Raw genomic sequence first — 11,010 nt, 5'->3', positions numbered from 1 at the left:
GTGAAAGGAACATCTTTTGTTATTCATAACAAGCTCCTTTCAGCGGCTCCGGAGTTTATGTCAATGTGGTGACTTTTGAAAGCCCAGGAGGTTGGGGGGCCTGGTTGCCTGGAGAACCAACCACGTGATTAGAGGGTTGAAACTTTCAGCCCTGCCCCCCAACTTCTGGGGAGGAGACAGGGGCTGAAGAGCCAGTTCAACCATTGATGGCCTAGGATTTAGATTTAATCAATTGTGCCTATGTAATGAAGCCTCCATAAAAAATTAAAACAAAACAAAACAAAACAAAACAAATCCATTAATCTAAGGGACTCGGAGAGCTTCCAGGCAGGTCAGCCTTCAGGTAGAACGCATCTAGTGCACCCCAGACTCTATAGGGGCAGGAGAAGCTACTGTGCTCAAGACCCTACCAGACCTTGTCCTGTGTGTCTCTTCATCTGGCTGTTCTTTTTTTTTTTTTTTTAAAGTTTTTATTTATTTATTCATGAGAGACCCAGAGAGAGAGGCAGAGACACAGGCAGAGGGAGAAGCAGGCTCCATGCACAGAGCCCAATGTGGGACTCTATCCCAGGACTCTGGGATCACACCCTGAGCCAAAGGCAGATTCTCCACCACTGAGCCACTCAGGCATCCCTAGCTATTCATTTTTCAAAGATTTTATTTATTTAACAGAGAGAGAGCACAGGCAGGGGGAGTGGCCGAGGCAGAGAGAGAAGCAGGCTCCTCACTGAGCAGGGAGCCAGAGGTGGGACTGGATCCCAGGATCCTGGGATCATGACCTGAGTCCAAGGACCCAGGTGCCCTTAGCTGTTCATTTTTTTTTAGTTTTTATTTATTTATTTGAGAGAGAGAGAGTGAGAGCACACACACACACAAATGGGGAGGTGGGGCAGAGGCAGAAGCAGACTCCCTGATGAGCCAGGAGCCCAGCAGGAGGTGTGACTTCATCTTAGGACCCTGGGATCAGGACCTGAGCCAAAAGCAGATGCTAAACCCACTGAGCTTCCCAGGCGTCCCTGGCTGTTCATTTCTATTCTTTAGAATATCCTTTTATGGGACGCCTGGGTGGCTCAGTGGTTGAGCATCTGCCTTCGGCCCGGGGTGTGATCCTGGAGTCCCTGGATCGAGTTCCACATCAGGCTCCCTGCGTGGAGCCTGCTTCTCCTTTGTCTGTGTCTCTGCTTCTCTCTCTGTGTGTCTCTCATGAATAAATAGAAATCTCTAAAAAATAAAATAAAATAAAATATCCTTTTGTAATAAACTGGTAATCTAATAAGTAAACTGGTTTCCTGAGTTCTGCGAGCCATTCAAAGCAAATTATTGAACCCAAGGAGCGGGGCATGGGAACTCCCTGCTTAGAGTCAAGAAGTCCTGGAAGCTCAGACTTCCAGTGGAATCTTTTTTTTTTTTTTTTTTTTTTTTTTTAATTTTTATTTATTTATGATAGTCACAGAGAGAGAGAGAGAGAGAGGCGCAGAGACACAGGCAGAGGGAGAAGCAGGCTCCATGCACCGGGAGCCCGACGTGGGACTCGATCCCGGGTCTCCAGGATCGCGCCCTGGGCCAAAGGCAGGCGCCAAACCGCTGCGCCACCCAGGGATCCCTTTCCAGTGGAATCTAAAGTAGTGGAGGTCTGGACTGGGGGGCTGAGCACTTCCCTGTGGGGTCTGTGCCAACTCCGGGCAGTTCGTGTCAGATCTGAATGGTGGGGCACAGGTTGGTTTTGCTGAGAATTGCTCTGTGTGGGAAAAACCCACACATTTGGTATCAGAAGTGTTGCTGGTGTGAATAGTAGCAGAGAGAGAGAAAAAAACAAACAAACTTGTTTTGTAGTTTTTGCATATACTCATGAGGAAAATGGGAGCAATTATTAAAATCGGGATTATCCCAGAAAACTTCTATGATGTAAATTTATAGAGACAGAAAATAGCACAGTGGTTATCCAGAGGCTGAGGGAGGAGGAGTTAGGGAGTTAGTGATTCCTGGGGGCAGATTCAGTGTGGGGCAATGAAAAAGTTCTGGAAGGGGGGTGGGGGGACACGCCTGGGTGGCTCAGTGGTTGGGCGCCTGTCTTTGGTTCAGGTCGTGATCATCTCAGGATCCGGGATCGAGTCCCACATTGGGCTCCCTGCATGGAGCCTACTTCTCCCTCTGCCTATGTCTCTGCCTCTGTCTCTCATTCTGTGTCTTTCATGAATAAATAAATAAATCTTTAAAAAAAAAAGAAAAAGTTCTGGAGGGGGCCATTGGTGACCATTGCACAGTATTGTTAACCTACTTAGTGCCACTGAATTGTACACTAAAAAGAAAACGGTTAAAATGGTAAAATTTTATGTGACATGTATTTTACCACAATGTATTTTTAAGAGTTTTCTGGAAAATGCACAATCTATTGACTATATCTTATTCATTATATAATAATGGAATATATATAATATAAAATATAATATCATATAATATATTCATTGTGACACAATTAGCTCTGGCTGTTCTGCTAGTGTGTGTACGCATGTGTGTTGTCATTTATTCTCATGTTACATTGAGGAGGTTAAGTCTAGGGTTTTTTTGTTTTGGGTTTTTTAAAGTAATCTCTATACCCAACATGAAGCTGGAGATCAAGATCAAAATCAAACCCAAGGGATGCCTGGGTGGCTCAGTGGTTGAGCGTCTTGCCTTTGGCCAGGTCGTGATCCTGGGACCTGGGATCGAATCCCACATTGGGCTCCTGCGAAGAGCCTATTTCTCCCTCTGCCTGTGTCTCTGCCCCTCTCTCTGTGTCTCTCATGAATAAATAAATAAATATTTTTTAAAAATAATAAATTAAAAAATCAAGACTATAGGGGGATTGGACAGATGTCATTTAAGTGCACAGACTTACAATAAGTAGTAACTAAGTCCTAGGGATCTGATGCATGGTCTAGGGAATACAGACAACAGCCTTACATTGTAACCATCAAACTTGTTAAGCGACTGGAAGTTAATTATTCCAGCCACTGGAAAGAAAGGATAGTTATGTGACATGATAAAGGTGCTAATTATCGCTACAATGGCAATCATCGTACTACATATAAGGGTACAGGACGTGTACATAACCTGTTGTACACCTTAAGTTCACATGATGTTCTATGTCCAATACGTTTCCATCAGAAAAATCAATTACCATTTCTTGATTTATTGAGCATTTTACATGTGTTCCTTCCCTTCACCTTCATTATCACCATATATAATAGAGCTACCCTTCGTTCTCATATTCCAGGGAGGGAAAGTGCGGGGTGGAGAGGTAAAGTAACCCTGCCCAGGTGAGGGAGGCAAGACTCATGCCTAGACAGCACCCACTTCCCCATTAGACACAGGAGGCATGGTGCGTAAAGCCTATAATACCTTGAGAGCCCACAAAATTGTTTTCATTTTCACTTATTTCACAATCAGAAGAGAATTGAAAATAACGATAAAGAGTATATCATAATGAATTCAGTCTGGATTAGATTCACCTTTATTCCAACATACCCCTAAGATATCACATTTAATATTTATTATGGAAAGAAGGGTCCCAAAAGGCAAGAGTGCCCATAAAATCAGGACCTCTGACTGCAAGTCCCATACCCCCAGGCCACTGGGTTTAAGCCACCAGGGCTCCCCATCTCTGAACCCCAGTTAACCCACTTTAAGACTGGATACCTGCATGGGTGCAGACAAGGCACCCTTTCTCTGCCTCAGCTTTCTCCTCTGTAAAATGGGAATAATAAACAGTATGGATTTGTCTACAGCCGTGAGGATGCCCTGAGGGACTGTGCCCAGCACCTTAGCAACATGCCTGATGCTCTGCGAGGACTCTGTACCCTCCAGCCACAGCTGACCTGATTTACTGCAGCCTCAGGATCCAGAGCTTCCAGACCCCACAGGGGCCATCCCTAAAGGAGCCAGCTGGCTGACAGGCTGAGCACAGCAACACCTCATCAGGCGCACCAGGAATTCCAGAGCATCTTCACCGCAGCCTCTGGAGAGATTCGGACGTGTTCTTCAACAACCAGGGCAGATCCACACTTGTAAAAGCTTCCAGGCCTCAGCAATCATTTCTCCCCTTCCCACACCCCTCCCCGCTCCCCTGGGCCCTTTTCCATTTTAGCTCCATTTCTGCAGGAAGAAGGACAGAAAAGGTCTTAGTCTTATGTGAGTGTAGAGGAAAGAGCCCAGACTTGCAGGTCCCAGGAACCAGCTGTGCAGCCCACAGCTCCAGACAAGCTGAGCCTGCAAGAGTCACTCAACCTCTCTGAACCCCACAGCCCTCAGCTGGACAACAGGAGCACAGAACTAAGTAGGAAGAGGGGCGCCTGGGTGACTCAGTTGGTTAAGGGTCTGCCTTTGGCTAAGGTCATGATCTCAGGTCCTGGGCTCAAGCCCCACATCAGGTTCCCTGCTCAGCAGAGAGTCTGCTTCTCCCTCTCCCTCTGCATTTCCCTCATCACTCGTGCTCTCTCTCTCTCTCTCTCTCAAATAAATAAGTAAAATCTTAAAACAAAATAAATAAAGTAGGAATAATACTTGTGACCATTATTTCCACAGTGTAGTGCTAGAAGCATGAGGGCTTTGGGGTCAGAGTCCTTTGGTTCAAATCATGGCTTCTACCCTTGGACAGCACCCGACCTTGCCTTTCCAAGTCTGAGTTTCTCATTTATAAAATGGAGAATAATAATAGTACCCATCTCAAAGGATTATTGGGACAATGCAATGAGATATTTAGATATAAAACTCTTTGCAGCACTGGGTACACAGTAAGCGCTCTATAAAGGCTAGCAATTGTTACTTTAGTTATACCTGTGCCTCTTCGTGAGGCCTTTGGCCTCCAGTTCAGTTTCCCAACTGCACACAGTAGATGTTCAATGGACAGCTGTGGAATGAAAATAATGAACGGATGAGTGAATTAATGAACAGACTTGCCGTCCTTCTCAACCCAGAGCTCCATGTGGAACTTCTTCAGGCCGAATTCCTTTGATCTCGTGGCAATAGGAATTTTTGCAGCCTCGAGACTTCCAATTTTCTTGTTTCTTCTTTTTTTTTTTTTTTAAGATTTTATTTACTCATGAGAGATACAGAGAGAGAGAGAGAGAGAGAGAGACACGGAGACATAGGCAGAGGGAGAAGCAGGCTCCCTGCAAAGAGCCCAGAGCCCGGCATCACACCCTGAGCTGAAGGCAGAAGCTCAACTCCTGAGCCCCCCAGGCGTCCCTCCTGTTTCTTCTTGACTGGATAAAGTGGTTAAGAATATGACTCCAACTCTGACCCACCCTTCAACATGTGGACTCTAATTCCCTTCTTCCCCTTGACTGTGAGCTGACTTTAGCGACTCAATTCTAACCAGCAGAATAAAGTGGAAGTGACAGTGTGCAACTTCCAAGACCGGGTCACAAAAACCATCGAGGCTTCCATCCCCATCTCTCTTGGATCGCTTGCCCTGGTTTCCATGACAGCTGTCACGTCATGAGCACACTCAAGCAGCTCTGAGTGAGGTGTGTGCAATGAGGAACTGAGGCTTCTCTCCAGCAGCCGTGAGGGCACGCTGTCATGGAAGCAGGTCCCCCGGCCCCAGTCAAGCCTTCAGATCACTGCAACCCCCGTCAAGAGTTGACTACAACCTCCTCAAAGACTTTGAGCAAAAACCATCCTCCTGAGTCACTCCCAATTTTCTGACCCACGGGAACTATGGCGTAATAAGTGTTGTCTTGGGTAGCTCTGGTGGCTCAGTGGTTTAGCGCCGCCTTGGGCCCAGGGCGTGATCCTGGAGACCCAGGATCAAGTCCCACATCGGGTTCCCTGTATGGAGCCTGCTTCTCTCTCTCTGCCTGTGTCTCTGCCTTTCTCTCTCTCTCTCTCTCTCTCCCTGTGTCTGTCATGAATAAATAAATAAAATCTTAAAAAAAGATAAGTGTTGTCTTAAGCTGCTGTGTTTGGGGATGATCCGTTACACAGTGATAGAAAACTCACACTAACGTTTGCATGAATACTCTTGATAAAAGGTTGAATGAGTGTTTTTCTGACAAGATCTGACTCATGGAAACTTCTGACAACTCATCCTCCGTATGGTTTCAGCACCACTCAGAAAGCCTGAACCCACACTCTACCTGTGATATGACTATTACTGGTCCGTGCCTGCTGGCTAATTGAGGATGTCTTCCTCCCTAGGATCCCAGGTGGGATCCACTGTGGTTAGCTGTTGCACACCAGTCCTCGGGGGGATTGGCACCACCAGATACCCAGCTGGGAAGGAAGAGTCGGGCTTTGTGACAAGCAGGCCAGTCAGTAGCTCATATTTAGGAGAACCATGTTATCAGTTTCAGGAGGGTCCGTCTCAGAGAAGCTATTTCCTTACTGAGGGCTCCCATGTGGTTCTAACAGCAGCTAATCCTTTCAACTTACTTAGAGATAACTTCAGGATCCTTCCCTGCCTCGCCAAGGCCCTGCACTCACTGGAGAGACCTCTTATAGTCCTTTGCATCTGGGAAGTCCCTGCCTAATATGGAAAAGTGCCTGGAAAGAGTGTCTGTGTCTGACCAGATTGAGAACTGCAGGCTGATAAAGATAAAAGCCAGCTCTTCTCATCTCACAATGAGGACTTTAGCAATCAGGCTGTCCTGAGAGCACAGCCAGTGTGGCTATGGCCATCAAGGTCAACAGTCTTTTTTTTTTTTTTTTTTTTTTGAGATTTTATTCATTCACTTGAGAAAAAGAGAGAGTATGAGTGCATGAACTGGTGAAGCAGGGGCCAGAGGGAGAGGGAGAAGCAGACTCCCCACTGAGTAGGGAGCCCGATGTATGACTCGATCCCAGGACCCCGGGATCATGACCTGAGCTGAAGACAGACACTTGACTGACTGAGCCACCCAGGCACCCCAACTTCAACAGTCTTTTACTGAGCACCTACTACATGCCAGTTGCTGCAGACAAGGCCAGGACACAAAGATGAGTCCACAAGGTCCTTGGTGGACCAAGGTGGACCCATGAGTCCCAAGACCTCATGGTCTGCTGGGGAAGACAGGCAAGCCAATCAGTCATTACAATCCAGAGCAAATGCAGAGGTTTACCCGTAAGCCAGGTGAACTAAGAGCGCAGAGCAGAAGAGAACAAGGAAAAATTGCTTTCTTGGGATGGAGAAGACTGGTCTGATTCAAGAGATACTAAGTAGGGGATCCCTGGGTGGCTCAGCGGTTGAGTGTCTGGCTTCAGCCCAGGTCATGATCCCGGTCCCAGAATCGAGTCCCATATTGGGCTCCCTGCAAGGAGTCTGCTTCTCCCTCTGCCTGTGTCTCTGCCTCTCTATGTGTCTCTCATGAATAAATAAATTAAATAAAATCTTAAGAAAGAAAGAAAGAAAGAAAGAAAGAAAGAAAGAAAGAAAGAAAGAAAGACAGACAGACTAAGTAGAATCAGCCATGAGCCAAGTACAGAGAAGAGAAAAATCCAAGGTTGAGGACTTGGAATGTAGGGGAAGGATTCCTCTGAGTTCTTGGTCATAACTTCTGAGGACAGGTGGGATCTAATGTATCCCCTTCCTCTGATCCCCCTTCCTCTGATTCCATTTCCAACTGGAACTTTAACTACCAAACTGGACTTGAAATTTGAAGGAAGATCTTACAGAAAGAGGTCAAGATCCGTAAGCCCATGTTCACTTTGTAGCAAGGAGCCTGAGACGAGAGTCAAGTGCAGATTTCTTGTCAAATCTGGAAGCTGGTCACATTCTCTGTCTACACCACCGTCACCTGAGTCCCAGACACCATCCCCTCTGGCTTGGACTATCCCAGCAATTGCCTAACCCATCTCCCATTTCCAGATTCCATTTCTACCCTAAATCCAGGTGCCATGAGGGGACCTTAAAAAATTCAAATTGGATAATGTCACTCCCCTGCTTAGATTCTTTTGAAAGGTCTTCTGTTACTCTTAGGATAAAATCCACCCTCATTTCCATGGCTTACCAGGTCCATGTGTCTACCCTCCGCCCAGCTCTCTGAACTTCTTTTCCTTCCCTACCCCACCTGCTCACCGTGTCCCACACACTGACCTTCTACTGTGCCCAAATACGCCAAACTCTTTCCCACCCAGAGCCATCCATTCACTCAGAACATATTTATCAGGAACCTTCTGTGTGCCAGATATTGTTTTTGTTGCTGAAGATAGAGTGGGGAATAAAATGCACACAAATCCTTGCCCTTGGGAAGCTTATATTATGTTGAAGGAAGACAGACTGTAAACAAGAGAAGTAAACAAATACAGTACGTTGGATGGAAATCAGTACGAAGGGAGACCAAAAAAGCAGAGAGAGGGGAGTAGAGATATTGGGGAATGGATTTGCAGTTTCCAATATGGGAGCCAGAAATGGGCTCAAGAAGGCTAGGTTGGAGCCCCGAAGGGGGTGAGGGTATAAGCCATGCGGATATGGGGGGGAGGAGCATTCTTGGCAGAGGGCTTAGCAAGTGCAAAGGCCCTGAGGCTGGGGCATACCCACTATGTTCACGGAACAGCAGGGAGGCCAAAAGGGCTGGCAGGGAGTGAGAGGTGAGATTCTAGATGTAATCAGGCTCCCCTGAACACCAGACTTGCATAAGAACTTCAGCATCTGTGGAAATTTCCACCTGGAACATTCCACCCTGCCTCTTTACGCATCTGGCTCTTTCCTATCTTTCTGATCTCAGGGAGACATTCCTTGACCACCCTCATGCTTCACGTTCACAACCCCCTCTTTTTTTCGTCATAAGCACTGACACATGCAATTGTTTGATCTATTTCCACGCGCTTCATCTGCTCGCTGTCACACAAGCTCCAGTGAGGGCGGGACCCTGTCCCACGGTGTCCCCATCGCAAACCCGGCGCTTCGCACGCTCCCTGGCACTCAGGAAGTGCTCAATAAATAACTTGGTGAGTGAAAGAAAGAGGGAGGCTCTGTAATTATCATTCCCAGCTTGGACCTTCTGAAGTATGAAGAAATATGTTTTGTAGTCAGAGGACCAGCCCTAGGAAATCTGTGGGCAAAAAGCTTTCAGGGAGAGAGAGATGGAGAAAAGTAAAATCAAAAACATGCCGCATGGAAACCCTTGGGAACTAGAATGGCCTGAACTTCCCCAAAACAGCATTAGAAGCTAGAAGGCAAAAAAAAAAAAAAAAAAAAAAAAAAAAAAAAGAAGAAGAAGAAGCTAGAAGGCAGAGGAGCTCGGCCTTCAAAAGGTTGCACAAAAAATACCATTAACACGGAACTCTGCCTCTAGCCAACCCCTCGATTAGGTGTGAGGGGGAATCAACATAATTTCAGATTTGCAAACTTTTTTTTTTTTTAAGATTCTATTTATTTATTTGACAGAGAGCACAAGCAGGGGGAACTGCAGGCAGAGGGAGAGGGAGAAGCAGGCTCCGCGCTGAGCAGGAGCCGGACATGGGGCTCAACCCCGGACCCCGGGATCATGACCTGAGCCCAGGACCTGAGCCGAGGCAGGTGCTTAACTGACTGGCCCACCCAGGCGCCCCTCAGACATGCAAACTTTCAAAGCATTTTACCTCGCATGCACTTTCTCTCAGAAAGTGATTGATGATGTGCTCCACCCAGATGAGAGGAAAACAAAAAGACCCGTATCCAGGAGACAGTGGCTCCAACCCAGGGGAAAGGCCAGGAAAGCTCCCAGGCTGATGGCACGATGATGACTCAGTAAGGCACCTGTGCAGGGGCTCATTCCAGACGGGAATGGGGGGCAGAGGGCCCCGGGATGGAGCTCTCCTGGAAAATAGGGAATTTCACGCATTATCTGCTCCAGGCCACCAGGGCTGCCCGCAACATTTGCAGGGCCCGGTGTAAAATGAAAACGAAGAGGCTTCTTGCTTAAAACTTAAGAATTTCAAGATGGTGAAAGCAAAGTGAGTGGGTGGGCTCTTTGGAGAACAGAGACGGTGCCTCCTGCAGGGATCAGACACCCAGGAAATTGGCCCTGCATGTGACCCCGTGGAAGACTGCCTCGATAGCTCTTCTAGGAGAAACCGACTCTAATTGACTTAAGGAAAAAGGGAATTTATTAAAAGAGGATTGGGGACATCTGGGTGGCTCTGTGGTTGAGCGTCTGCCTTTGGCCCAGGGTGTGATCCTGGGGTCCTGAGATTGAGTCCCCCATCAGGCTCCCTGCAGGGAGCCTGCTTCTCCCTCTGCCTGTGTTTCTGCCTCCCTTTCTGTGTCTCTCATGAATAAATAAATGAAATCTTAAAAAAAAAAAGTATTAGGTGACTCATAAAATCCCACAAGGGCTGGAGAACGCCCATCATGGCCTCCCAACTAGAAACAACTCCTCATACCAGGCTGTCAGCTGGTGTAGCGAGGATGACACTGATGCTGTCCCCAAGTAGTGGGCCTACAGCTTGCAGAGATGCCACTGACAGGTCCCTGGCACAGTTGATTGCTGCTGTCTTGCATTGCTGCCCCACTGTAACTTCTGCAAAAAAAATAAAAATAAAAATAAAATAAAAAAATAGTCCTCGCATTTTCTGCTTCTGCACCCAGTAGTTACCTATTGAGATGAGTGCGTCTGATGGGTGATGTCCAAGTTAAGTGCTGTAGCTGCAAGAGGCTGAGACAGTGAGCTTCTAGAATCTCTCACTTCTCTGGTGGACGTTCTGCTTCCCACAAGTCTCCTAAGGGGAAATTCCCCAAATACAGGAAGGGTTTAACATCTGGGCAACAAGGAAGAATGACAAATATCCACTGTAGAAGTATGGAAAAAAATTGTTGACCCGGAAATTAAAAAAAAAAAAATCAACTAAGCAAATAAAAATAAAATGAGACAAATATAGACACAGATACAAATAAAACTTAAACTTGCTCAAGAAAGGAAATGTGGGGGTACCCGAGCAGCTCAGTCGGTTGAGCACCTGACTCTTGATTTTGGCTCAGGTCATGATCTCAGGGTCCTGGGATCGAGCTCTGCATTGGGTTCTGCGCTTAGTGGGGAGTCTGCTGGAGATTCTCCGTCCCTCTCCCTCTAC

At 46.9% G+C, this 11,010-nt stretch overlaps 1 long non-coding RNA gene across 1 annotated transcript; it reads right to left on the bottom strand.

Annotated features, from left to right (window-relative positions):
• Nucleotides 1-4,815: 4,815 nt before the first annotated feature.
• Nucleotides 4,816-10,696, bottom strand: LOC112660462 (uncharacterized). Its single transcript, XR_004813899.2, has 3 exons — nucleotides 10,536-10,696; nucleotides 10,324-10,460; nucleotides 4,816-4,888 (listed from the first exon to the last, which is right to left on the bottom strand). It is a non-coding gene; the product is annotated as an uncharacterized LOC112660462 (long non-coding RNA).
• Between the last annotated feature and the right edge of the window lie 314 nt (nucleotides 10,697-11,010).

Source organism: Canis lupus, chromosome 2 (genome assembly GCF_003254725.2).
Source record: "Canis lupus dingo isolate Sandy chromosome 2, ASM325472v2, whole genome shotgun sequence".
NCBI lineage: Eukaryota > Metazoa > Chordata > Mammalia > Carnivora > Canidae > Canis > Canis lupus.
This window is presented reverse-complemented; position numbering and strand designations above follow the sequence as displayed.